Consider the following 13,920-nt stretch of genomic DNA (forward strand, 5'->3'; position numbering starts at 1 on the left):
GGGAGGCAGAGGTTGCAGTGAGCTGAGATTGCGCCACTGTACTTTCAGCCTGGCAACAGAGCTAGACTCCGTTTCAAAAAATTAAAAAATATATATATATATCCTATCAATCCACTCACATCAAGATTTCTACTAAGAAATCATCTCTTTACGTTTCCAAATTAAATGATACAATAAACCCTCTAATTTGGTGGGCTATGCCAGTATTCACCAAATTAAAACCGCACATTAAAATATAAAGGTACAACAAAATAATTCTAGATTTAAGGGAATACAGTCTACAAGCAAAGGTCTAAAAAAAAAACGAGTATGCATATATTTACTATGTTACTTTTCTTACCAGAAATTTTACAGGAAGTAATGCAAATTTGAGTCAGCATGGTTTCTACAATCAGTCAACATGAAAGCCTAATAATGTAATATACAACTAGAACCTTGCAACAATTTTTTCCTAAAGCAAATTCCCTTCATGTCAATAGCCACTTTTATTTCCCCTTAAAATAAGTATAAAAAATCTAATCTGTCAACAGTAAATAATTTATCCTCCTGAAGAGCTAGGCATTTTCCTCAAATTCTTTCATTAATTCAAATATTTACAGAACATGTTCTATGGGTCACATACTCTTACAGGTGCAAGAGCTGTAAGCAAAACAAAAATTTCTGTCGGGATGGATCTTACACTGGGCAGAAAAAAAGAAATAAAAATGTCACTGCTCTGGAGAAAAATTTGAAGTAGGGGAATTAGCAGTGCCAGACGGAAGGGGGGTTCCAATTTTAAATAAGGCTAACAGGAAAGGCTTCACTGAAAAAAGTGACTTTTTATCCAAGAGCTGAGAGTGTGAGCCAAACAGGTATTTGGGGAGCATTTTAGGCAGAGGATTAACTGCTGCAAAGGTTATGAGGTGGGGACAAGCTTAGAGTATGCTAGGAACAAGGGAACCAATGCTACTGGAACAGAGAGGACAATGGAATGAATAGAGTCAGAGAAATAAAAGCCTTATAGGCCACTAAAAGCATTTGACTTTTATTCAGAGAATGATGCCTCTCCAAATGAAGCCAATGAAGGGTTTCACTCAAGAGTGACAACTCAAAGCCATAAAAAATAATGAAATCATGTCCTCTGCAGCAACATGGATGCAGCTGAAGGCCATTATCGTAAGCAAATTAACGCAGGAACAGAAAACCAAATCCCGCATGTTCTCACTTATAAGTGGGAGCTAAACACTGAGTACACATAGACTCAAAGAGGGGAACAACAGACACTGGGGGCCACTTGAGGGTGGAGGGTGAGAGGAGGGTGGGGGTTGAAAAACTACTTATCAGGTACTGTGCTCGCTAGCTGGTGACGAGGTGACAAAATCATTTGTACACCAACCCGAGCGACATTCAATTTACCCATGTGACAAACCTGCACATGTACACGCTGACCCTAACATAAAAGCTGAAAAAGGAGGGAAAAAAAGAGTGACAACTTAGGTTTTACGATGGATCACTCTATCTGCTATGTGGAGACATTACAAAAATTGTAAGGGTGGAAGCAAGGAGACTAGTAGAGATAATGGTAGCCTAGACCAGGGTAACAGCAGGAGGGAAGATATGAAGGGGTCAGTTTCAAGATATACTTTGATGTGGGATTTGTCCACAGACTGGATATAGAGTTATGAAAAACAGTAAAGGCTCTGAGTAACTATAGAACTTGTGGAGTCTAACAACATTTAGAGACTACTCAGACAATAGATTGTAAAATCTTCTCAACCATCAAAGTAGTAGGGAAATTACTCTGTAAAATGCTACTGTACCTATTGTATTTTGACCACTTGGGGAAAAAAAGTGTCTGAAAACTTGTAAACTAAAAAAAAAACTCACCTTTACTAATTAAACACTCATCTTCTGATTAACTGGTCTCAAACTGAAAATTTATTCATCTCTAATGACCTACTGCCAAATCAAGTAGATAGAACAACAGTTCTATCTTTCTTTCTTTTTTTTTTTTTTGGAGACATAGAGTCTCGCTCTGTTGCCCAGGCTGGAGTGCAGTGGTGCGATCTTGGTTTACTGCAACCTCTGCCTCCTGAGTTCAAGCAATTCTCCTGCCTCGGCCTCCCGAGTAGCTGGGATTACAGGTGTACACCACCATACCTGGCTAATTTTTGTATTTTTAGTAGAGACAGGGTTTCACCATGTTGGTCAGGCTGGTCTCGACCTCCTGACCTTGTGATCTGCTGGCCTCGGGCGTCCCAAAGTGCTGGGATTACAGGCGTGAGCCACCGCGCCCTGCCAGAAAAACAGTTCTATCTATCCTCTGCGCTACCTACCTTTGTTTGTCCCTCTACTGTTCCATTTACCAAATTAAAATTGAATAATCTAGCCTCCTGAAACTTAGATTTAAATTAATATTAGTTTCCCTCCCTATCCACAACAACTACAGTATTAGGAAGTTGATAAAGAGGTATCAATTCAATTCTACACAAATTAGAATCCAAAATGTCAGTGAATAAGCCAAAAACAAGATTTTTTTTACTGTTAAAAAAAATTTTTTGGCTGGGTGCGGTGGCTCATGCCGGTAATCCCAGCACTTTGGAAGGCCAAGACGGGCGGATCACCTGAGGTTAGGAGTTCAAGACCAGCCTGGCCAACATGGCAAAACCCTGTCTCTACTAAAAATAAAAAAATTAGCCAGGCGTGGTGGGTGCCTGTAGTCCCAGCTCAGGAGGCTGAGAAAGAAGAATTGCTTGAATCCGGGAGGCGGAGGGTGCAGTGAGCCAAGATCACGCCACTGTACTCCAACTTGGGCAACAGAGCAAAACTTCGTCTCAAAAAGAAAAAAAAAAATTTCATAGTTAGTCCCTTGGTTATTCCCACTTTTCCACTTCCTCATTTAAGGAGGGAACTCGAGACTCAAGTTCCAGTACAGAAATCAATAATCAGTTCTATAAAAAGAAATCATGACCTTGACGGTGGGAAAATGTCTTAACATTTCAAAACCAGTAGAAGATACATGGCCAGCCACTCAGAAAGATAAGGGAAGCAATTAGTCAACAATCGCACCTGCTTCTGAGAACAGTGACAGTTATTCACTGAAGTCCTGTGGGTCCTGTTCCCACCAAAATGAAAAGGGAGTGGTTTTTAGATGTGCATGTACCCTGGTGATTAACAGTTGTACTTTTCTAGTAATTTTTACCTCTACAAATAACTAAAAGACAAAAATTGCACTAAATATTTTCAGGCCACACTTAAAAATAATTACTTTACAATTTTGTACTCCATTTTTCCCCTAAAGATTTGCAATTCTCAAAACGAATCTCTTGTCCCAAAATGGTATTTTCCTTTCACAAATAAAATTTAAATGCAGGTTAACACCACTATGGCCAACGCTGACTTTCTCTTTAAAAAGTATTTGAATAGCACTGGTAATAACATTTAAAAATCCTAACAGCACAATCCTAACATTGAGTATTAATCTAATTGTTTTCAGTTAATCTTCTAAAAATTACATTAAATAGTTCTACTAAATGGATTCTATTCATCAATAATTTTGTGATAAAAGTATCTTGGCTATCTTTTCTACGGGGTTTATGTTTAAAGACTTTATGTGCATTTTAAGACTCCCAAGCCCCTTTATTATAAAGTTTAGGCACATTCTTTTCCTAAATAACTTTGGTAACCTTCTTAAGGATAGGAACTATCTCCAATTCAGTTGCTTCCCCAAAAAGTTAAATCCTAACATTTGTTTTCTTTCCTCCTCCCATCCTACCTGCTTTAATCTCAAAAGGCTAATTTTCCCAGAGAACAACTTAAGTCTTAATCATTTTAATTTAGTTTCCAACTCACTATACATACATTAACCCAAGAACCACTGAATCAATAATTTCATTAATAAATAACTTAAGATTCTGAACTTCAATTGTAATAAAGCAAATTCAGTAGTAAAAATCCAAAAAAACACCTGGATTCAGCCTGTTAACACCACATTGAAATGTTTTCTGAGCTATATCAGGACAGTTAGAATGACTGTAACAGCTGCAAGTTCCCTGAGGTTGCAAAATAGATACTTGGGAAAGGTTATTTGAATCACCTTTCAAAATAACCTACAGCACAGGAGTAGCATGCAAAGTAAAAACTTTCAGGCTATTGCTCACATTATTTCAAATATACTATCTCTCAGAACTTAGTAGTCTATGGGTCAACTTAACTCTTTTCATTTCCCCATTTTGTCAAATGTACTCGGCATATTTAAAGGTCCTGTTCCAGCATTAACCCCCAAAGAGAGGGAGGGAAACTCTCTACGGACAAGACACAGAATAAAAACATCCCAAAATACATCTTGTCAGCATAAATTACTTTGTTTGAGCCCCAGAAATGTTTCTGCTGCTCAGGCACTCTGGTCCAAGTTTCCCCTATAACTGGGTAAGTTACACTTCACTTCTTCTCCTAAACTTGCTTTTTATAAATTATAGTTCACAGACATATGTTTGTGTACTGGGTATAATACAAGATACACAGTCAAGAATCCAAATCATTCTATTTGAAGCTGCTGGTGGCCTTTTAAAATGTACTGTCTATCCACTAATTGTCCAATAATGGCATACTTCCACAAAACACAGTAACATTACAATCTTTAAAAACCACACAGTGAAAGTAAATATTTCATACTACATATTAACGTGAAATAAAAATGGTGAAATAACTCTATAATGCCACGTCAAGGAGTTATTCTTTACTCACTAGCTTAGTTCAACATGGATTAACCTTCCTTTTCTTCCTATTTTTTTTTTTTTTGAGATGGAGTCTCGCTCTGTCACCCAGGCTGGAGTGCAATGGCCGGATCTCAGCTCACTGCAAGCTCCGCCTCCTGGGTTTACGCCATTCTCCTGCCTCAGCCTCCCAAGTAGCTGGGACTACAAGCGCCTGCCACCTCGCCCGGCTAGTTTTTTGTATTTTTTTAGTAGAGTCGGGGTTTCACCGTGTTAGCCAGGATGGTCTCGATCTCCTGACCTCGTGATCCGCCCGTCTCGGCCTCCCAAAGTGCTGGGATCCTTTTCTTTCTAATTAAAGAATGTAAAATTCAATCTTTCTCGTCCTCTTCCTCCAAATGTTTACTGAGACGAGGGACAATATGTCACCTCTGAATTATACCAAAATGCAGCACAGCCAATCTTCGAACAAGCATTTGCAGAGACGTGTGCACATCATACAAACACTATCCAGGATCAAGCTCCTAGAAGAATCAATGTGGGTGAAAAATGCTTGATTGGTATTAAGTTTTCATATTAACACCATATATTTTAAAGATACAAAGTAAGTGTGAGAAGAATGGAATAGGATTAAGGCTTCTGAAGAAAGGTAAAACTTTTATAATAGAAAACTGGTAGAAACAGTGAAGAACCATGGTAGTGTGACGTGAGAAAGGGCTTAGTCTTTGGTTAGATAACTCTGGAGAAGCCTTGACCAGGCTGAGAATTTCAGACCAATTCAAATGCAATAAAAGCTCTTAGGAATTTAAAAGCAGAATAGTGGTAAAAAAGCAACTCTTTGCTCACTGAGAAAGAGAGCAAATACTGCCGTATTTATGGGCCTCCTCTGATCTACTGAGCAAGCAGCTCCATAATCACCAAAAAGCTTAACAAAAATATTCTTTCAACTTACTAAATCGTAGTCAACAGATAATGAGTTTAACTAAATTCAACTAAATTCTACCCGTTGATGACCTCCAAATGAAGACCCCATCTAAAAAAACAATTGAGAATACAGTCTGTGACTTATATTTAAAGTACTTTTCAACCAGAAAGACCAAATTTGCATAACTTAAACTAATCACCAAAAGGAAACTTGTTTGTAACCACACATGTGGAATGAAAATAATGTCACTAGAATCTATTGTTTCTCCATCATATCCTTCTCTAGTTGCTGACAAATCCTGCTGGTGACTCATATCCTGCATTAACCAGTCTCTCCGTTCCCTAATGAAAGGCTTTTCACCAATAATGGAAAATACAATACACAACTATTTGTTCTGCTACTAAAAACAAATACAAACATGTGTACATAAATCCAGTTTACAAATACTGTGGTGATACAACCTAGTGAATGTTTCCTGTAAAACAGTGGGGAAAATAAAAAGATGGTCAAATTTAAACAAAAACTAAAGGACAACTGGAAGAAAATAGACCTGATTGTGAATTTGAATTCCTGTCAAACAATACATTTAGTTAACAGCCAACATATCTGACCACTGCAGAAATAAAAATATAAAGTAATTTATCTGATCTGCTAAAACAAATATATCATGTGTACATTTTATGCCAAAAGAATTAAAGTTTTGAGAAGAATAAAATTTCAAATAAAAAATACTATGAGAGAAATTAAATACACCACTTCTCTAAAGGTAAAGACTGTTCTAATGTTCAAAATATTTTTTCAAACCAGGCTCAACTAGCAAAAAAAGGGTCACAAAAAAGCCTCATCTTAAAATTCTCAACAATTTAAAAAGCCAACATTGTGTAATATCAATTTATATTCAAATGATGAAATTTAGTGTCTAGGCCACTTAAAATGAAGTGGATGCTGTGTTAATGTAACCTGTGGGCAAGAAAATTAGTATAGGCAAACAAAAACCATCTATATTCAAGTCACATAAAAATATCCGTATAGTGGCTCACGCCTGTAATTCCAGCACTTTGGGAGGCCGAGACGGGCGGATCACAAGGTCAGGAGATCGAGACCTTCCTGGATAACACGGTGAAACCCCGTTTCTACTAAAAGTACAAAAAAACTAGCCGGGCGTAGTGGTAGGCGCCTGTAGTCCCAGGTACTCGGGAGGTTGAGGAAGGAGAATGGCGTGAACCCAGGAGGCGGAGCTTGCAGTGAGTCGAGTTCGCGCCACTGCACTCCAGCCTGGGCGACTGAGCAAGACTCTGTCTCAAAAAAAGTAAAAAAAAAAAAAAAAAAAAAAATGTATATCTATATATCTATATATATATATATAAAATCCGTATAATCTGTCAGCTCCTCACAGTCATTTTTCTGGGAAAGATTTCGGAATCCTATAAATCTACACTGACTGAACAAACAGTGCAGGAAAGGAGTCATTCTCTCACCTGAGTCCTGGTAACTCCACAATGGGGAACTGTGGAAAGCAGACAGACAGCATTGCTGTGCAGCTTCTTTCATGGAGGTGCTAGGGTAGTGACAGTTTCTGGTTGAGCCTAGACCTCTACCACTCCAAAGAGCAAAAAGATTTTCACACAATATGTACCTCAGCTCTACACTAAACAACCTAAAAGGCTTCAAGTGCTAAGACAGTGGCCAGGGAGTCAAGGGAGCCCATAGAATGAGCCCATAGAATAGAATTCAGCCAATAAAACAAAGGATAATGAGATAAAGCTAACTGCCACCTCTATACGTAGTAATAGTTCAAAAGATGAAAATGGCGAAAAGATTTTTTCTTTTTTTTGAGACCGGGTCTCCCTCTGTCTCCCAGGCTAGACTATAGTGGCGCAATCTCGGCTCACTTCAGCCTTGACCTCCCAGGCTCCAGTGATCCTTTCAACTTTAGCCTCCCGAGTAGCTGGAACTACAGGCTCATGCCACTATGCCTGGCTAGTTTTTGTATTTTTTGTAGAGATGGTGTCTCTATGTTGCCCAGGCTGGTCTCGAATTCCTGGCCTCGAGTGATCCTCCCGTGTCTGCCTCCCAAAATGAGCCACTGTGCCTAGCCAAGACTTTTCTAATATTCACAGATTAAGAGACTCAAATCACCATCTCCTAAAGTAATTATAACTGGTGGCATCCACTGTTCAACAGAGGTTTAAGAACTTTAAGCCCCTAAAAGGAAAAAAAAAAAGTTATTCGCTGCTATCTATTGATAATCTTTAACCTAGATTCTAAAACCTGGGATTTAATAATCAAATCCCGGTACTTTGGGAGGCCAAGGCGAGCAGCTCGCGCCTGAGCTCAGGGGTTCAAGACCAGCCTGGGTAACATAGCAAAACCCTGTCTATTAAAAATACAAAAATTAGTGGGACATGGTGGCGCACACCTATATTCCCAGCTGAAGCAGGACAATCGCTTGAACCTAGGAGGTGAAGGCTACAGTGAGCTGAGGTCGCACTACTGCACTCCAGCCTGGGCAACAGAGTAAGACTCTGTCTGGAAAAACAACAACAACAACAATCTATCTATAAATAAATGTCCTTATCTGTAAAGCTAAAAGAATACTACTTACAGGATTATTGAATTTTAAATGAGACAATACATGATTTGGCATAAGAAAGGAACGTGGAAACCTAAACCCTAAAAGTGTAATACTGAACTTTACCAGTACCCCAAGATCTCTACCATCACCCTATTCAATAAACATAACTAAGTCCACCATGTTAAAACTAGATCCCATCTTCTATTCAACAAATATAGCTGATGGACTAGCACCCAAATAAATCAACCAAACTTAGTTTCACAAAAACTTAAGCTTCATTCTTCCAAGACCAAGAGCAACAGCTAAAAACGTATGCACCTGCTCCCTCTGCATCTTGTTTGTAAATACATTAGTTTTCTAGGCTTCACTGGTTACCACTCCCCACACTACAACAAAAAGGAAAAAGTATATTCAAATCCTGTAAAATAAATCCGTACTAAATTTCAACTTTGTGTCTGAAAATTGTAAAGTGTTCCTTAATTACTGCATAAGGAAATACTACCTTTATCGGACAAAATGAATAAAAATTAATTCTTAAGAAAAATGAATCCAATTTACCTTGTTTGAAATTTTTTTCAAGTCAACTATATATGGGGCTCTCACACTATGTTTTTTCAAAGCTACACACAAAAGTATTCAAACATTTACTCTTCCCAGTGCTACAAAGTTCAATGATGTTGTAAATGGTTTCTGCCTATAAATTTGGTTTGTTCAAATTAAATATTACTTGACTGACTCAGAGGGAGTGGCCTGACTTTTGCTGTTCTGAGTCAGAAAATACCCCGTTCAGCAGTTCGAAACTATTTTTCATCTATAAAGGTGTTCGAAAATGCCAGCCTTTTCCAGCTACAAAATCTGTTGCCATAGTAGAAAGATCTTAGTGGCAATAATACTTTGAATCTGTAGTTCAATTTATAATTAACAAAATGCTTTCACATGTGTATTCTCACTTATTCTGATTTAAGTGTCCCACACGGCTCAACAGAGAAACTTTCATACAGTGGTTAAGTTCTAGTTCACTCTTGGCCCCAATAAACATATTCTCTTTTTTCCAAAAAATAAAACATAAAAGGCTGTTGCATTTCTTTAATCAGACTTCTCTCACGCAGACATATCCCAGGTGCCTCATAAAAACTGTCTCAAAGCACACACCCGGGGCCCCAAGAGAGTTTCAAGGCAGCATCTCCTCCCACATAAAAGCCTAGCTTAGGCCCCAAAGAGCCTCCAGTCAGCATCTCCTAAATGATCCCCTTGCCTCCAGCCTTCTCCATTAGTTTCAACAGCTCTCCTAAGTACAAGCTGCTAGGTCATCATGTGGATGAGAAACCTCAATGTAAGACGAGCTATTGAGAAAGCAGTATGATGTATTGGAAAAATCAACGGCTTTGGAGTCAAAGACCTGGATTTTTAATCCAGCACTAATTCTTATTATCTGTGTGACCTGGGACAAGTTACTTAACCTTTTGAGTTTCTGTATCTCTTCTTCTCACCACTGTAAATCCATGGGAGCTCATCGCTGTATCCCTAGTGCCAGGCAAACAGAAGTGGTTCAAAATAAGCCAAATGGATGCAAATGAAGATACCACCTTTCTTGTAGTTGTGAGAATTAAATGAATATAAAAAGCACCTGTAGCACAGTAGGCAATTAACACTAATTAATTCCTTCCCTCACTTAATAGTCACAATACTATTTACTATTTCTTTCTTATTTTTTTGAGAGAGAGTCTCACTGGCTCACCGCAGCCTTGACTTCCTGAACTCACAAGTTCCTCTCACCTCAGCCTCCAGGATAGCTGGAACTACCGGCACATACTACCATGCCTAACTTTGGTATTTTCTGTAGAAATGGAGTCACCATGTTGCCCAGGCTGGTCTTGAACTCCTGGGCTCAACTGATCCTCCTGCCTCAGTCTCCCAAAGTGCTAGGATTACAGGCGTGAGCCACCTCGCTCAGCCAAAAAATATAATTTCTAACTTTAATTACACATCAATGATTTTGCCTGTAATTCCTATTATGTTCACGATCAAGGACCACCCTCGCGCCTGTTAATCCTAGCACTTTGGGAAGCCAAGGCAGGTGAATCAGTGGCGGTCAGGAGTTCGAGACCAGCCTGGCCAACAAGGTGAAACCCCGTCTCTACTAAAAATATTAAAATTAGCTGGGTGTGGTGGCGCACACTTGTATTCTCAGCTACTTGGGAGGCTGAGGCGGGAGATTACTTGAACCTGGGAAGCCTAGGCAACAGAGCGAGACTCCATCTCAAAAAACAAAACCAAAAACAAAAGGACCATACCACTTTTTGCTTATACTGAAAGATTATCAACTTCTAAGAGACAATTATTTTTAAGATAACATCATTTTTAATATTATATCAAAGTGTAAAATCCCTATCGAGGTACTACTCTTCATCAAGAATCCCTACTTTTACAACTCAAGAATGGGAAAAGTCTATGACAATAATTTGTCCATTCATTATGAAACTTAAAAACGCCAAGATCAGAATACCAGCAAACAACTTCTCACCATCTTCACCAATACAATGGTGTGCTGGCAAGTGATTCTGAAGCCCTGATAATGTGTCATTCTGCATCCTTAATTTCCTTTTGCACATTCGGCAAGGCATACCTTCACTCACTTCCCTCTGAAACTACTCTGTTACAGAGCATGACAGCAAGTACCATATTCCAACTCAGCAGTGGTTGTAGTTTGGTGACTCCAGACAAACATTTGCTGAATGCCGACAGTGACACTAGAACTGTGGGTCACTGCTAATTTTTTGACAAATTCCAGGAAATAATAAACTAGCCTACAGTTTAATTTACCTAACAATAAGATACTCTTCACCTGAAAAACTAGCAGTACTTTACAAAAGTTTATGCTCCTGAACACTCTACAGGCCAGAGTGTAGGATCTTGGGCAACAAACAAAATTCTTTTCGTTAGCTCTCAGGGACCCCAGACTAGGATAGGATGGCATCCTTGACAAATTTGAAAATTTACTTTGAAGTCATGAAACGTGGGAGAAAAAAACGTATAGAACAACAACAAAAAACACACCACATCTTTTCTGGGGGAAAAAAATTAAAATGCCAGAGCCAGAAGATCATAGTGCCACTAGGAGAAACTTATACCCCCTTTCCTCATACTTGAACCTGAGGACCAGGGACAAGATGCTCCCGGAAAGAACTCCCTAACCCAACACACCACGGTTCACTATCGCCACACACAAAGACGAAGGGGAAGAGCCTCCAGGATGCTCACACACTGGACACACGCCGGCACACCCTGCCACACTCCCGCCTCTGACACGCACCTTCTCACCGACACACACCATGTTCTCCCCCTACACTCACCCGCTCTCTACTACACTCTCAACTCTCTCCTCCCCCACTTCTCACTCATGTACCCCCACCCCTCATGCCCACACACTCCCCGCACACCCATACCCTCCCCCGCCTTCACCCACACTCCCCCAACATCGACACTGCCCCCGACCCGCTCCCACTCCCCCCACCTTCTCGCACCGACACTCAGCCCTGTCCCCCACTCACACGCCCTTCCTTCACCAACTCACACTCTCCCCCACGCTCGCACAGCTCTCCCCCTTCCACACACACGAGCCCGCGCCTCGCTCACCCACCCTCGCTCCCCCGCCCCGGCCCGGCCCTCCTTCCGGGGACGTGTCTCCGGCCTGTACTAATGGCTGCGGCGCCTCCCGCCCTCCCCTTCCCCGAGGCCCCCGGCGCCGGCGCGGGGGCCGCCCGGGAGGGGCGCACTCACGCTGGCGAGCTGGGGACTGGGCATTGAAGTCCGGCGGCGGCGGGAGCGAGGAGGCGCCTCTCTCCTCAGTCACCTCGGCGGCGGCGGCGGCGGCGGTAGCGGTGGCGGCGGCGGCGACGACTCCCCCCCAGCCTCGGCGCGCGACACCCGGCCCGGCCCGGCGGCGGCGGCGGCGGCGCGTCTCCACGAGTCCGTCTTGCTGCTGCTGCTGCGGTCGCCGCTGCGTCTCCTGCTGCCGCCGCTGCCCCCGCTGCCGCCGCTGCCCTGTGGCGTCGCCTCGCGCCGTGCCCGGCCGCCGCTGCCGCTCCAGCCGCTCACGGACGGACGACGGTTACAGCCCGGCCGATCGCGCCGCCGCCACCACCGCTGCGCGCGCAGCCGGAACCAGCTCCCGCCGCCGCCCCTCAGGGGGCGCTGCGGGGCGCGGCTCAAGGGGCAGCTGACCCGCCCTCCGCGTTCGCTGACTGGCTGGCCGGCCGGCTCGCGGGCGGTTGGGCCCGCCCACCTGCCCCGCGGGGCGCTGACCCACTGCCCTGGGCGCCTCCCCCCGCTCCTCCTCCTGGTGGTTCGTTCCGCTCCGCACTCCGGGCTACGGAAGGCGAGTCCATGTGACCGGGGAGAGAAAGGCAGAACGTGGCCTGGGGAATCGTTCGCCCACGCTGCGCCCCGCCCATCCGCACCTGGGCTGGGTCGAGGGCCTGCAGTTGAAGTGTGACCCGCAAGGTCGAAGGGTTCTTTCTCGCTCCTAGGCCGTCAGGCCTGGGGTCAGATCCTGATGGGACAGGGTAGCCACCAAGTCCTGTGCTTGGGGATTTCCAACTCAGAAGTGGGAGCCTGGGCAGCTCAGTTCTTGGCTGCTCTTCCTGAGGCCCCAAATAAATGGCGTGTGCATCTTCGTGGAGGATATTAATACGCCACCCCCGGCTCTGCCCACAAGACACACACACATCCTAAGAACTGTCCCTGACAAGCCAAAATTCAGACTTTCAGGATGTAGGATCTTGGGCAAGTGATTCCCTCTCTCCAAGTATTATCAACTATAAAGTGGAAATAATAATCAACAACCTCATGGGCTCTTTCACGATTGATAACGTATGAAAACGCTTGAGAAAGGCCGGGCGCGGTGGCTCATGCCTGTAATCCCAGCACTCTGGGAGGCCGAGGCGGGCAGATCACTAGGTCAGGAGTTCAAGACCAGCCTGGCCAACATAGTGGAACCCTGTCTCTACTAAAAATACAAAATTAGCCGGGCATGGTGGTGCGCGCCTGTAATCCCAGCTACTCGGGAGGTTGAGGCAGGAGAATCGCTTGAACCCAGGAGGTGGAGGTTGCACTGAGCAAAGGTCACGCCACTGCACTCCAACCTGGGCGACAGAGCGGGACTCTGTCTCAAAAAAGGAAAACAAAACGCTTGAGAAAGAGGAGACCCTGAATTTCAAGGTTTCCGACTTAATGTCACCTTTAACGAAGCAGATTATCATAGAGATTCTCAAGTGGAAAGGTTTTTGCCTCTTGCATTTGGAAGCTAGCCAGAAATTCTTTGTCAGATCATGCGTCCTGAGTTTTGGTTTGGAAAATGTGGTCACTAGCGAGCTGGGAGGCTGGTTTGGGCCATGGCCAAATTGCAGGCAAAGTGCGGCATTGGAGGCTGGCTTGGGAGGAAGGGTGATGTCTCCCCCCCGAGAATTGCGGGTTGGGGAGGGTCTGTTCTTTCTGTCCACCCCTGGGAAGTCTTGCCTGCCCAGAACTGGTGCCTATCTAGGAAGAAATGAAGATGCCCCCGTGGGTGTTTCTCCCCTACCTCACCACCACATCCATGCTCATCCAGCCCTGCGGGGAGAAGCAGTAATCTGTCATCATTAGACCTTCCCCACAAGGTAGACTTGGGGCATTGCTACTGACCAGAAGGCTTCCATTAGAGCTTAGCAGTAAAATGAAAGGTCTTA

General features: G+C 43.1%; 1 protein-coding gene across 4 annotated transcripts in view; it reads right to left on the reverse strand.

Annotated features, from left to right (window-relative positions):
* PTP4A2 (protein tyrosine phosphatase 4A2) overlaps window positions 1-12,367 on the reverse strand; it is a 30,610-nt gene extending 18,243 nt beyond the window's left edge. For 3 of the 4 annotated variants that reach the window (XM_030942372.1, XM_030942371.1, XM_030942370.1), the window contains exon 1: window positions 11,975-12,367. The gene's annotated coding sequence lies outside the window, so the exon portion shown is untranslated. Of the gene's footprint in view, window positions 1-7,097; window positions 7,197-11,974 lie in introns of those variants that run through there. The other variant, XM_010353859.2, reaches the window with a different exon arrangement.
* Between the last annotated feature and the right edge of the window lie 1,553 nt (window positions 12,368-13,920).

The sequence above is a fragment of the Rhinopithecus roxellana genome, chromosome 12 (genome assembly GCF_007565055.1).
Source record: "Rhinopithecus roxellana isolate Shanxi Qingling chromosome 12, ASM756505v1, whole genome shotgun sequence".
Classification (NCBI taxonomy): domain Eukaryota; kingdom Metazoa; phylum Chordata; class Mammalia; order Primates; family Cercopithecidae; genus Rhinopithecus; species Rhinopithecus roxellana.